The following is a 13,516-nucleotide window of genomic DNA, read 5'->3' as shown; positions in this document are numbered from 1 at the left end:
TCTACAGAAAAATAGGAACATGTCCCAAAGAGTGCAATAAAAATAACTGAAGAGATGGATAATGGGCTTCATGAGGAGTTCTTAAAGAATCTGATAATATTCTGGATTATTAATATAGAATAATGTACACCTCTATATGTTCCCAGTAACTAAAACAGAGGATATTGCTTTAAGGTATAAAGGAAAAAAATTAAACACTTTAAGATATAATAAAAGCATACCAAGCACAGAAACCCTGGAGAAAGGAACCATGCATAGTGTCTATTCCTAGAGTACTTCAAGCAAAATATGGAGAGTCCCCTTTAACCTGCCCAAAAAGACATAGCAGGAGCAGATGTGTGCTCTATGGTCCTTTCTGCTTTATGATCCCATAATTCCATTACTTAATAGTTTGCAAATTACGGAGTCCACAGTAGTTTATGATAACTCCATTTGTGCCTGACAGTAGGGTAGGGAGTATGCAGCATAAAATTGCTTGCCAGTTCCATGCAGTTAATATTAATACAGTATAATGAAATAGGATATGTTGACCCTCTTTTGATCTAGGAGCTCTAGAAATGCAATAAGGTGTGCTCAAGGAGCACTGGTGAAACTATTTTTCTCCTAAATGTCAGATAGTTAAGAGCCCATTTAGACACACTCATTTATATATAAACCTTGTTCTTCCATGACTCACTTCCAAAGCCATCAAAGATGAATGGTGTAATGGTTTAATGAACCAAGATTTCCTTCAAGTCATAGGTCACAGGGAGTGAAAGACATTAAAAATATTTCATTAATTATAAATTTCTTCAATAACACCATTTTAATAGTATTCTTCCCTTGACAACTCTATCAGAGTGTATTAGTTTATAGCTAAACTTACTTCCCTCCTTACTCCGTTCATCTCATCTGTTGAGATGATGCCTTTTGCCTTTCATAGTTCAGAGCTCAATCTTCAAACTAGGCTGCTCACCTGCTCCAACATTCTCTTTCCTATAAAGCCTGTAAAACTAATGAACACTTTCACAGGATAGGAGACTCAGTGATTGCGTGAGGGCTAACTATATCATCTACACAAGAATGAAATAGAGAGCAAATAAAAGGCTCAACTAAACCAAAAGAGTGGCAAATCTGAAAGCTCATTTACGCTTCATAATATAAATGTATTTGGAAAGAGAACATGTGAAAAAATATGGTATAGGGACTCTGAGGGAATAAGGTGACTTGAGCTAATACATGCAAGGCTGCCTCCACCCCATTCCAGTAGCTGGTAGACTGGGCAATGGAACAGAGAGTCAGGGAAGCATGCCCCAGCACTGGAGCGGGAGGCGGGGGGGTGGGGGGGGTTGCCATGGGCCCACCATGAACTAAACAATTCCCACTAAGTAAAATTCATATAGGATCACTTTAAAAGACTGACAAAATTCAAATAATCACAGAATATAGAAGTACAAAGCCTAAAGGAAATGGATACGTGGTACATATTGAGAAATCAAGCATGGTTCGGATTGCTTGAGAAGAGAATGAAGTGAGCAGAGAGAGGGACTTGGGAAGAAGCCCTGAGGAAATTCACTATTTAAAGAAATATAAAAACGCTGCTGCATAAAATAAGGAGATTATTATAGCACTGAAGATGAGGAATAAGAGTGTACTTGTGAAAAATATTTATTCCAGAAAACAAAAGTCATTAATGCCTTTCATCAGGGCACCTGGGTGGCTCAGTCAGTTGAGTGCCACAACCCTTGATTTCAGCTCAGGTCATGATCTCTTGGGTCCTAGGATCAAGCCCCATGTCAGGCTCCTCACTCAGCGGGGAGTCTGCTTGAAGGGTCCTCTCCCTCTGCCCCTCCTCCTGTTCTTTCTCAAATAAATCTGGGAAAAAAAAAAAAAAAAAAAACCACACCTTCCATCAAATTAAAGCAAACAAACTCCATAGGAAAACAAAACACCAACACATAATCTTAGTATTAGAACCAATAAAGAACAAAACAATTATTGCAGAAAATGAATCTACCATGCAGCAATCTCTCAATGGATATTTCTGTGGAAGACACTAGAACAACTGTAACAAAAGTAGTATACAAACATTAGAAGATAGCTTTCTTGAATGAAGATGTTAGTTTACAAATTGAAAGGGCAAAATTAAAGAAAATAGATGAATACCTACACATATCGTGGCTAAATTTTTGAATTTTAAGGATAACAAGTTTTCTACTCATCTAGTAAAAAAATAAAATTAAATTAAAAAGATTACTTACAAAGAGATACTGCTGGCTCTAGGCTTGTTAGAGTCTGATCATGTATGCCGACACGTGCATATTAAAACTCCCCTACCACTACCACCACCAAAAATATGTTAAATATATAATCTTAAAATCCTCAATAAAATAACAGCAACTTGAATCCAAACATTGAAGGTATAACAATTATTCAGTTATTTCAGGAGCCAAAGCATCCACTTCAACTCTTTCCCCATTATCTCCTTCCTCGTGGTACTCATACAACAGGGCCCTGTAGACACCAAGTCCCTCAACTTACTACCATCTGCCATTTTGATCTATTCCCTTAACCATAACTTCTTGATCATTCCAGAAACAATGCAAACACTATTCCTTTTTCTTATCTTACATGAGTACTTGAACTTTTTGGTTCAAGTTTTTATTTAGATTCCAGTTAGTTAATGTATAGTATAATATTAGTTTCAGGAGAATTCAGTGAGTACTTGAAGTTACATAGCCTGCTGCCTCTCCACAGCTGTTTACTATTTATTCTCTAGCAGCTATTTCCTAACCTAGATGGGAGTTCTCTTTCATTCTAGAGACATACCAAAAGCATACAGGCAAGTAAACAAGCCTCTCCCAAGCCTACTTCCTTCTCCCACAGCCATTTTACTCCTTCACTTCCAAATTTCTTGAAATCGCTGTCTGCATTGGTGGCCTCCATTTCTTGTAATCGACTTTTTTTCCCACCCTACCATTGGCTTGAAATACTTCACAGCCTTGTCTAACTTGACCACTCAGCTGCATTCAGTCTGATGTGCTGTAGCTTGCTTCTAGAAATACCTTCTTCCCTTGTTGTCCACAATAACACACATTCCTGTTTTCTTCCAACTTCAGTGGGAATTATTTCTTAATCTTTGTTGCCAAATTCATTCCTACAATCTATTCCTTAAATGCTAGTTTGTCTAGAGTTTCTCACCGAGGCCCTTTTCTCACACTACACTTTCCAAGTATGACCTCATGCGTTCCCATGGTTACAGTGATAATATATATGTTGGTAAGTCCTAAATTGATCCAACTACCCATTAAACACCCTTATATACACATCCCATAGGTTTCTCAAATAGTATTATTATTTTACTCCCACTAGCCCTTAGTGTATTATTCTGCACGTATAGCTTTCTCCATTTATTATTTTTCCATATATGAATCAGTGTACACACCTTATTAAGTACCCTGAAACTTTTCACTTAATATGCAAAACACCTTACAGCGTCCTTAAATATCATATGGCAAGGTTTTAAGATTTACTAAATGCATACACAAGCATAAGTAACACATGTAGAGTTTAAAGAATAGTGAGGAAAAAAAAATGGGAAAACATATGCCCTACAGGAAAATAAACTTCAATTTAACCCCAAGTGGAATATTAAAGTGCTATCAAAAGGGAAACCTCATCTAACAACATGAAAAATCTTAGCAAAATGATAGAGAATATTAGCAACATGGTCCTGAAGAAAAAAAAGTGAGTCCCAGAACAAGAAGTCCCCATTTAGAAAGTGAAAACTGTATTTATACAATATACTTTTGAACATACATGCATTATATATATGTATATATATACAGGTGTATGTGAATGCACATGTGTGTACAAACACTATAAATAGCTTGATCTAGAAAATAACCCAAGATTCAGGATGGTTATTATCTCATGTAGGCACAGGATAGGATAGGATGGGGCACACATATGTAGAGGTTATTATCAAACTTCTTCTAACTCGGCTGTTGACAGACCCCGGAGTCGAAGCGGTCAGAGGCCTTTACAGCTGTGGAATGCCGGAAAGTGCGTATGTTATCTATAAAAGTGGATACTTTCCATAATAAATGAAAATGGCCAATTCTTTAAGAGGAGAAGTACTGAATCTTTATAAAAATCTGCTGTATCTTGGACGAGACTATCCAAAAGGAGCAGACCATTTTAAAAGCTGTCTGAAGAATGTTTTCCTTAAAAACAAAGATGTGAAGAACCCAGAGAAGATCAAAGAACTTACTGGACGGGGCGAATTTGTTAATGAAAGAGCTAGAAGCCTTATACTTCCTTAGGAAATACAGAGCAATGAAACAACGCTATTATTCAGATATCAACAAAACTAAGTGATCACTATTACTATAATTTGACTGGAATTCAGTGCCAGCTGTTTATATATACCAGATATGATAAAAGTAACTAACCTAAAATGGCAAGATTTACACGTCATGTAAAAAATGCCTGAGCTGGGGGCGCCTGGGTGGCTCAGTTGGTTGAGCGACTGCCTTCGGCTCAGGTCATGATCCTGGAGTCCTGGGATCGAGTCCCACATCAGGCTCCTAGCTCAGCAGGGAGCCTGCTTCTCCCTCTGACCTTCTCCCCTCTCATGCTGTTTCTCTCTCTCTCGCTCTCTAATACATAAATAAATAAAATCTTTAAAAAAAAAAAAAAAAAAAAAAAGCCTGAGCTGCCTTAATGAGCTAAAATAGGTTTCAACTTCTGTTCACAGAGCTTTATCAGCAATCCTTAATGTTTAATTTTTATACAAAATCAGCAATATAGCCAACTACCAATTAAAAATTAATGAGTACCCAATTTTGAATGAAAATATAATGTACTTAAAATAATTTTAATAAGTTTTTACCAATTATTCTTAGCCCATTTCTCCATTTTACTGACAAGAGAATGCCATTTAATGCATGTAACTAAGCAAAATAACTTATTGCACATTAATTTCCCTTAACCTTTGAAGGAGTACCATCTTATTTCCTTATTTTTGAACCTATCTGGTACATTAACAGCACACATTCAAGGTTCACTACAAAATAAATAGCACATGGTAATGATTTAAGTGCAGTTATAGAAATAATATATATGGAGTAAGATTATTTCTGATCTTGAAGTAGGCTGCCAGTGACTGGCATTATATACATACTTATTTAATATCTTCCATTAATTTTGCTGCTGGCTCCCTTTGGGTCTTAAAACAAGTCACCTGTTGTGTATCAATTACCTTTACTGATAAAAAGTAATAAATGTTATTCTGTTCCTTCATCATAAAAAAAAATTCTTCTAACTCTTGTGTTGAATGAAGACTTCACAAGTATTTATTACGCAATTCACAGATCAAACTATGCACACATGCATGGGTCAATGAAGGGAACTTTTCAGGAACCAAGTAATGATTTATTCAATTCTGCGTACCTTAGATGCAAAAATAAAATCAGTCCACGAAGACAGTATTACTAGGACCTGTGAAGTGCCCAACTACATCATATTCATATAACCCTTCTTCTTTGTCCCAAATTGTGTCAACTGCTCTAAATATGTATTGCTAGACTATTTCTCAGTTTTTACTTTTAGAGAAATTATGTCATACTAAATATATTCTTGCATTTCTTAATTTTCCTCAGTATTTTCAGATACATTCATACTAATGCATTAAGCTGTAGTTCATTGTTTTTATTATGTAGCATCCCATACGAATATAACATCTTTATCCATTCTAGTTATTAGTAGACATCGGTCTTGTTTCACATCTCAAGCTTTTACAAACAACTTGTTTTGAACCTTCTCTACACGTCTCTGGAAGCACATGCACAAGGGTTTGTTGGGAAATTTTATAGAGAGAGATATATATATAATTATATATATATTATATATATATATGGAATCCATAGCATAATTTGCTCATCTTCACCTTTAAGAGGTAACACCAAAGAATTTTCCAAAGTTGTACCAATTTATATCCTCACCAGCCATTTGAGTTTTATGATGTTCCACATCCTTTGGTTTTTGTTATGGATACAGTGAAAGTGTTCATATGTTCTGTATACTTATCCATTGCCAATTTTGTGTTGCACAGATCTCCAAGTTCATGGTTTAGCTTTCCATTTCCTTTATGGTGGCTTTTTTTTTTTTTTTTTTTTTTTTAAAGATTTTATTTATTTATTTGAGACAGAGAGAATGAGAGAGAGAGAGAGCGCACATGAGAGGGGGCAGGGTCAGAGGGAGAAGCAGGCCCCCCGCCGAGCAGGGAGCCCGATGTGGGACTCGATCCAGGGACTCCAGGATCATGACCTGAGCCGAAGGCAGTCGCTTAACCAACTGAGCCACCCAGGCGCCCTATGGTGGCATTTGAAAAATAGAAATTATTTAAATGTAACTAAGTATACCAAACATTGGAACTTCTTGCCTTAAAAAAAATCTTTCCATGAACCAAGAGCAGGAGTATACGAACTATATAGCCCAATGGCCAAAATTTGGGATTCTACATTTTTAATGTAGAGATTGTTTATTTTTAAAAACTTGTAAAAATAAACAAGGACTAATATGCAATAGAGATAGCATATTAGGTGCAAAGCCTAAAGTATTTACTCTTTAGTCCTTTATATAAAAGTTTGCTGACCCCTGCCTTAGGGCCACAAAGATCATCTTTTATAGCAGCACTGTCCAGTACAAGTTTCTGTGATAGAAATGTTCTATAATCTATGCTTTCCAGTATCGCCGTTGGCTATATGTGGCTATTGAGTACTTGAGATATGCTTAATGGATTGGGAACTGAGTTTTGTTTTGTTTTTTTAATTTAAATCACTAGATGGGTCTCACGGCTACTGAACAGGTAGTCCTATATTTTTATTTACAAGTTTTAACATTTTGCCTTTCAAAACTATCTTTAATCCAACTAGAACAGATTTGTGTTCACATCAGAGATTAAATGTCACTTTCTCATAGGGATAAAAAAGGTTTCCTAAGCATTTTCCTGTAATGGTACAATTACAGTGTGTGTGTAACAGACTGGAGTAGGTACATGCAAGTGCTTGAGGCCAGAGGCAACTTCAGAAAATTATATCACCTGTGATTTTTTTATGTAAATGTTACACCCAACGTGGGACTTGAACTCATAACCCCGAGATCGAGAGTTACATGCTCTACCAACTGAGCCAGCCAGGTGCCCCTCACCTGTGATTTTTTTCAAATTCATCATTTTCATGACACTTGTACACTAGGCTTACTTCCAAGCACTTTACAAATATTAACTAATTTAATCCTCATATTAGTACTATTAGTCCTATTTTTCACATGGGGAACTGTGGCACAAAGAGTAGATCCAAGGACATATAGATAATAGGTGCTACAACCAGGACTTGGACCCAGACATTTGGGCCCCAAAGCTCATGCTCTCAAATCACTACCTTGTAGGACTCAGCAAACAATGGTTTTGTTTCTTCCATTCTTAACTATATAATTTCTTGAACTTTTTAGGATCTTACTGCACATGCTCAGGACTCCAATCACTGCATTGTTAAGACTGGTAGCGGTAGTATTCTTTCTTGCCTTAGTCCATCTTTTAAAGGGATTATTTTAGTATGATATTTGCTTCATTCATGTCAATATACCTGATCAAGTAATTTCTTTCTATACCCTGTTGGCTAAAATTGTGCATAATTATGAAATTCATGAAACAAATTTTAATCAAAGCCTTTTTCTGAATATACTGAAATTATCATACAGACTTTCACACTTAATTTCTTAATAGGAGCTGTATTAATCATTTTTTCTAATGTTGAGACAGCCTTGCATTCTTGGAATAAACAATCTTACGATGTTATGATAGGTCATATGTAATATGTGGTATTTATATGTAAATATAAATTGGGAGTTGCCTTTGCAAAATTAAGAATTTTCATCACCAAGACCAGCATACAGTTTTCCTTTGTTCTACTGCCCTTGTCTGGTTTTCTGTCAAAGTACATGAGCCTAATTAAGTCAGTTGAGGAGTACCATTTTAATCTTATGTACTTTCTGAGAATAGAAAAGTATTCATTGTTTGGTAGAATTCTTTTGAAAATGAATTCTTTTAAATCTGTTTATTAGGAAAACAATGTCTGTCCTTATTTTTAAGAGCTAATTTGAATCTATTGTTCTTGGCTGTTTCCTGGCTTCCATCTTTACAGTTGCTTGTTAGTCCTTCTAAGTCTGCTATCCATTATTTTTGACATACATGTCCTATTTTCCATCTCTTAATTTCTATGTGCTGAATTCAGAGTAATTTCAGATATACAGCCAAGTTTATCAATTCTCTTCAGCTACATTTAACATTCTTTTTAACCCATATAACCAAGTTTTAAACTATTATTTTTAGGTCTAGAAAATTTACCCTTTGTAAATTTCACTAGTCAAATGGACAGTTTATTTCTTAGTCTTACTTCAATACCTTATTTCTTGAAACATGTTAAATATACTCCTTTTTCTTTAAAGATTTTATTTGTCAGAGAGAGAGAGCGCGCGCGCACAAGCAGAGGGAGAAGCAGGCAGAGGGAGAAGCAGACTCCCCGCTGAGCAGGGAGCCTGATGCGGGACTAGATCCCAGGACTCTGGGATCGTGAACTGAGCCGAAGGCAGACACTTAACCGACTGAGCCACCCAGGTGTCCCAAATATACTCCTTTTTCCGATAACTCTAGTGTTCACAGTCTTTATAGGTTGGTTTAAATTCTGGAGTTTGTTGTTTCTCTTGATACTCAACAGTTATGGTTTGTTTTGTGTTGTCTTTTAGGAGTTTTGATTATGAACTCAATACTGGGTATGTAAATATGAATAAAGTGATTCAATCATTAGGAATTAGGTTAAAGAAATTTATCTCTTTGATAAGTCAAATAAGATAAAATAATGTAATTATCTTGATAGATGCTGAAAAGGTCATTTATAACATCTGTCATCCAAGCCAGATTTCTTACTTTTAAGGAAATAGTAAGGAGTATATATCCCTAAATACAATAAAAATAATGTGTATCTTAAAATATCAAACACTTAATATAGTGGTGATGTAGGAATTAAGAACTTCAAAGTATTCTTTCAAAAGAGGTTTATTCCACAGCTTTAGGAAAATGGGCTTTCCACAAAGGCAGGAACTAGAAAGAGGTACCTCTTAGGGACTCAAGGGCATAGACTCAAGTATCACAAGTGAAGATGTGACCACAGATACTGAGTTTGGGCCAGTATCTAGGAAAGCCTAATGTCTGCAAACATCCCCTTAAATGGAAAGACAAAGGAGAGGTGGATATTTTTCTTCAATACTGATGTGAGCCCTGAATATAACAGAAGTAACTGTGGAATAACTTAAAATCAAGCTTCTCTCATGTAGAAGTCTCTACCTCCTGCAGTGTCATCATCAACTGGGTGCTGTTCATCAGGAGACTGAGGGATGCTGTACCGTTAGATGTTAGGTCTGTTAAGATTCTGTGCCCTTGGCTAAATTAATCTGGAAGCTACAGCAAACTATGAATGTGTATGTTGGTCTTTTCCAGTCAACCAACAGTACTTCTGAAAACACACAACAGGACACTAATGCCAAGGGCTGAAGTCAAAACAATACTACAAACAAAAAGTTTGGAAAATATCTATTAGCTCTTTTTTTTTTAATTTAACTTTTTTATGTTATGTTAGTCACCATACATTACATTAGTTTTTGATGTAGTGTTCCACGATTCATTGTTTGTGTATAACACCCAGTGCTCCATGCAGTACGTGCCCTCTTTTTTTTTTTTTTTTTTTAAAGGATTTTATTTATTTGAGAGAGAGAGAATGAGAGACAGAGAGCACGAGAGGGAAGAGGGTCAGAGGGAGCAGCAGACTCCCCGCCAAGCAGGGAGCCCGATGTGGGACTTGATCCCGGGACTCCAGGATCATGACCTGAGCCGAAGGCAGTCGCTTAACCAACTGAGCCACCCAGGCGCCCTCAGTACGTGCCCTCTTTAATACCCATCACCAGGCTAACCCTTCCCCCCACCCCCCTCCCCTTTAGAACCCTCAGTTTGTTTCTCAGAGTCCATAGTCTCTCATGGTTCGTCTCCCCCTCCGATTCCCGCCCTTCATTTTTCTCTTCCTACTATCTTCTTCTTTTTTTAACATATAATGTATTATTTCAGAGGTATAGGTCTGTGATACAACAGTCTTACACAATTCACAGCGCAAAACATCCTCTTCTGAGAAATTTACAAGTGCACTAGATAATTAAAGGCTCTGTGAACTCTAACAATTAAGAAGACTTCTAGGTTCAGACAGTGGGTTAGCACACTTTTTTCTGTATTGGCCAGACAGTAATATTTTAGATTGTGCAGGCAATCTAAACATATGGTCTCTGTTGTATCTACTTAACTTTCCATTTGTAGTTCAAAGGAGCCATACAAAATATTAGAATAGATACGGCTGTGTTTCAATAAAACTTTATAAAAACAGGTAGAGGGCTGGATATGACCTGTGTGCCATAGTATAGAATAACTGACCATCTCCTATACTTGATTATAGAAATATTTTTCACCCAAATCTCCACTAATAACCTATATACTTTAAAATAAGAAAGTTAAAATGATCAATCCTGGGGTGCCTGGCTAGCCCAGTCAGTGTAGCATGTGACTCTAGATCATGAGGTTGTGAGTTTGAGCCCCACATTGGGTGTAGAGGTTTTTGTTTTTTGAAGATTTCATTTTTCAATGAATCATGGAACACTACATCAAAAACTAATGATGTAATGTATTGTGATTAACATAACATAATAAAAAAATTTTAAAAAAGATTTTTTATGTGAATAAAATAAATCCTACTTGAAAAGCAAAGAATTATTTTAAACTGTTTTTATTTAGTCTCTTAGCTTTATAGGATTTATGCAAGATATATTACATATTATCTAAAAGTATCCAGGTAATAGAAAAGCATTTTATATATTGTATTCAATTTCCTTATACATGCACTTCAATATTTGTTTCTCATTCAACCTACCTTTAATGATATATCTGTGTTGTGATTATGTTATGGAAAAATTTGAAGGCATGATATCCAGAGTTGGGGCTAAAACATAACAGAATATTAGAAGAGCAACTGCAAATTAAGATTTTAAAATGCATACATTTTATGATTTTCTGTTCTTAAACTCTTAAGTGAGGTAACATGTGCCCATGAACTGAATAACCAATTCTGGGACAGACACATATTTGGTAAATGCTGACATATGGACACCAAATTAAGTATGTGGCATCCTGCAACCCTTACCTCATGATTGCCCTGACTTTTGGTCACTGTATTTGAAACTTTATTATTAAGTAAAGTCAATAAAACATAAGAGGTACTATGAACAAATGATTTTCTTTCTACTTTCTAAATATAATAATTTTGCATCCTTCTGCTGGATTGATAGGTCCTAAATGTATAATTTGGCCTTCATTTAACATTTAACAGTGTCTCAAGGCAAGGCTTGAGATTTTAAGAAACCTAGAGTAAATGTAAAAGAGCAAGGTTCACCTTTAGCTTAACCACTGTATGAACCTGAACAAATCACTTTACTTCCTCAACCAGTTTCATCGTCTGTCAAATAGGATAATTAAACCCTTCTCATGAAGTTATAATTACAGGTCATCATATATGTGAAAATCTGAGTAGAGTTCCTGACTCATAGCACATACTTGAGAACAGGTAGCTGCATCTGAAGAAGTGACTATTTCATTAATTCCATTCACCATGACTTATCTGTAACCTAAACATGTTTAGAAGGAGGGCACTTATTATGGTGAGCACTGGGTGTTGTATGCAAGTGATGAATCACTAAATTCTCATTCTTCAGGAGACTCAGAGAAATCAACAAGAATCAAATTACATTTCATTCACATTTCAAAACAAGATATTGTGAGGATTCTCCACAGGGTTTAAAAGTTTTCACCAGAGTCGTGGTAAGAGTCCTAAATAGTATAGTGATTGCAAGATAGCATTATTCATTCTCATGACAATTCCAGAGCAAACAGCCTGGTGAAGGCCACACTTGCATTACTAACAGTTGTAAGACTTCACTTATTTTAAAAGCATTCAACCAGCAAAACCTCCCTTTCCACTAACCATTTCCCCATCACAAACCTCTCTTGGCGGACTAGAGTGCATTTCTAATATGATGCTCTATCCCACCCAGCTTGCAGTTCAGCCATCTCTAACTACTTTACTTCAGATTACAAATATACTACTTCTATCTTACTGACCTTCAGAGATCAGAAAACAAACAATTCTAATCTACAGAGAACATCAAGTTATAGAATACAATTTATCAGACTACATGTTAAAAAAGTTAGCTTGGAAAAAAACTAAAAACTTTGTCTGAACTTACTTTTAAATAGCTGTTATAAGGCTTGTACTCAGCTTTATTCAACATTTTTTTAAAGAGCTAGAACCTCTGAACTACATCCCCAGACAGGTTTGGGCAAGCACTGCCTAGCACGAGCAAAGCTATTCAAACATCTCCATTGTGGAATCTAGTTTGCTGCCTATAGGCCACTATACATAGCACTTTCAATTAGGGAACCTGGCCTATTCTTTCAATGCCCCACAGGACATCATCTAATTTTAAACTCCAATCTTCATTAGTACACCATAGTCTCAACCCTTAATCTCCGGCCTAATTTCTGTTCATCTACTCAATTGACCTCTACAAAATTAAGGTGTTTTGCACAATTGTAAATATCTTGCCTGGATACACATGATGGAGGATAAAGCTAGAGGACAAGATGATGGAATTACAGGCTATTACCCCAACAGGTCACAAACCTTCCAAACTTCTGGCCTTGGGGTCAGTATTTCTCTACCTGGATCAGCCTTCTTTTCCTCTTCCATTGGAAAACTTAAACTTCTTTCCAACTCAAGCCATCTGACTTTCCCACAGCAATTATCCTATGTAGGTGGTTTTATCCCTCACTATACCAGAAATCCTTCAGAAGCAGAGACCTATCATTTCCTTTCTTCTCCTACAGTTTGTACATTAGGAATAGGGGGGGCTGCTGTGCTACATAAGAATTTGCTTAAAATAGAATATGTTGTGAATCATAATCAAATAAATATACACACCACATTGGAATGCCTTTCACTTTCATCTGCAAGTTGCATTCATCCTCCACTTTGGCACATAGTATTAAGCATTGCTGTGATGCTTCTACCATTTATTTGTCCTTTAATCCTAGGTTCCCGAAGTCTTTTTTGCTTAACTGTTCTCTCCTTTGCTCTTGGTAGTTTCACCAACTGATGGGTTTTTTCTTTCAGTCAGACGGGAACTTAAAGCCCAGCTCTGCTCTTTACTAGCCATGTGACCACAGACAACCCACTTATTAGCTCCTTTTCCTTTCACCATCAAAAGGTTTCTTTACACTTGTCTAATACCACAATTGTAACTTCCGCAAAAACATGGATATATTTAAGCCCCCCCCCCCCAGCGTAATATCGGTACAGATAGGCAATCAGAAAAGGTTTGTTGA

At 36.2% G+C, this 13,516-nt stretch overlaps 1 pseudogene; it reads left to right on the top strand.

Moving 5' to 3' along the window:
* The first annotated feature begins 4,001 nt into the window (after positions 1 to 4,001).
* On the top strand, positions 4,002 to 4,359 carry LOC118535860 (electron transfer flavoprotein regulatory factor 1 pseudogene; annotated as a pseudogene).
* The last annotated feature ends 9,157 nt before the right edge of the window (positions 4,360 to 13,516 follow it).

The sequence above is a fragment of the Halichoerus grypus genome, chromosome X, assembly GCF_964656455.1.
Source record: "Halichoerus grypus chromosome X, mHalGry1.hap1.1, whole genome shotgun sequence".
NCBI classification, from domain to species: Eukaryota; Metazoa; Chordata; class Mammalia; order Carnivora; family Phocidae; genus Halichoerus; species Halichoerus grypus.
This window is presented reverse-complemented; position numbering and strand designations above follow the sequence as displayed.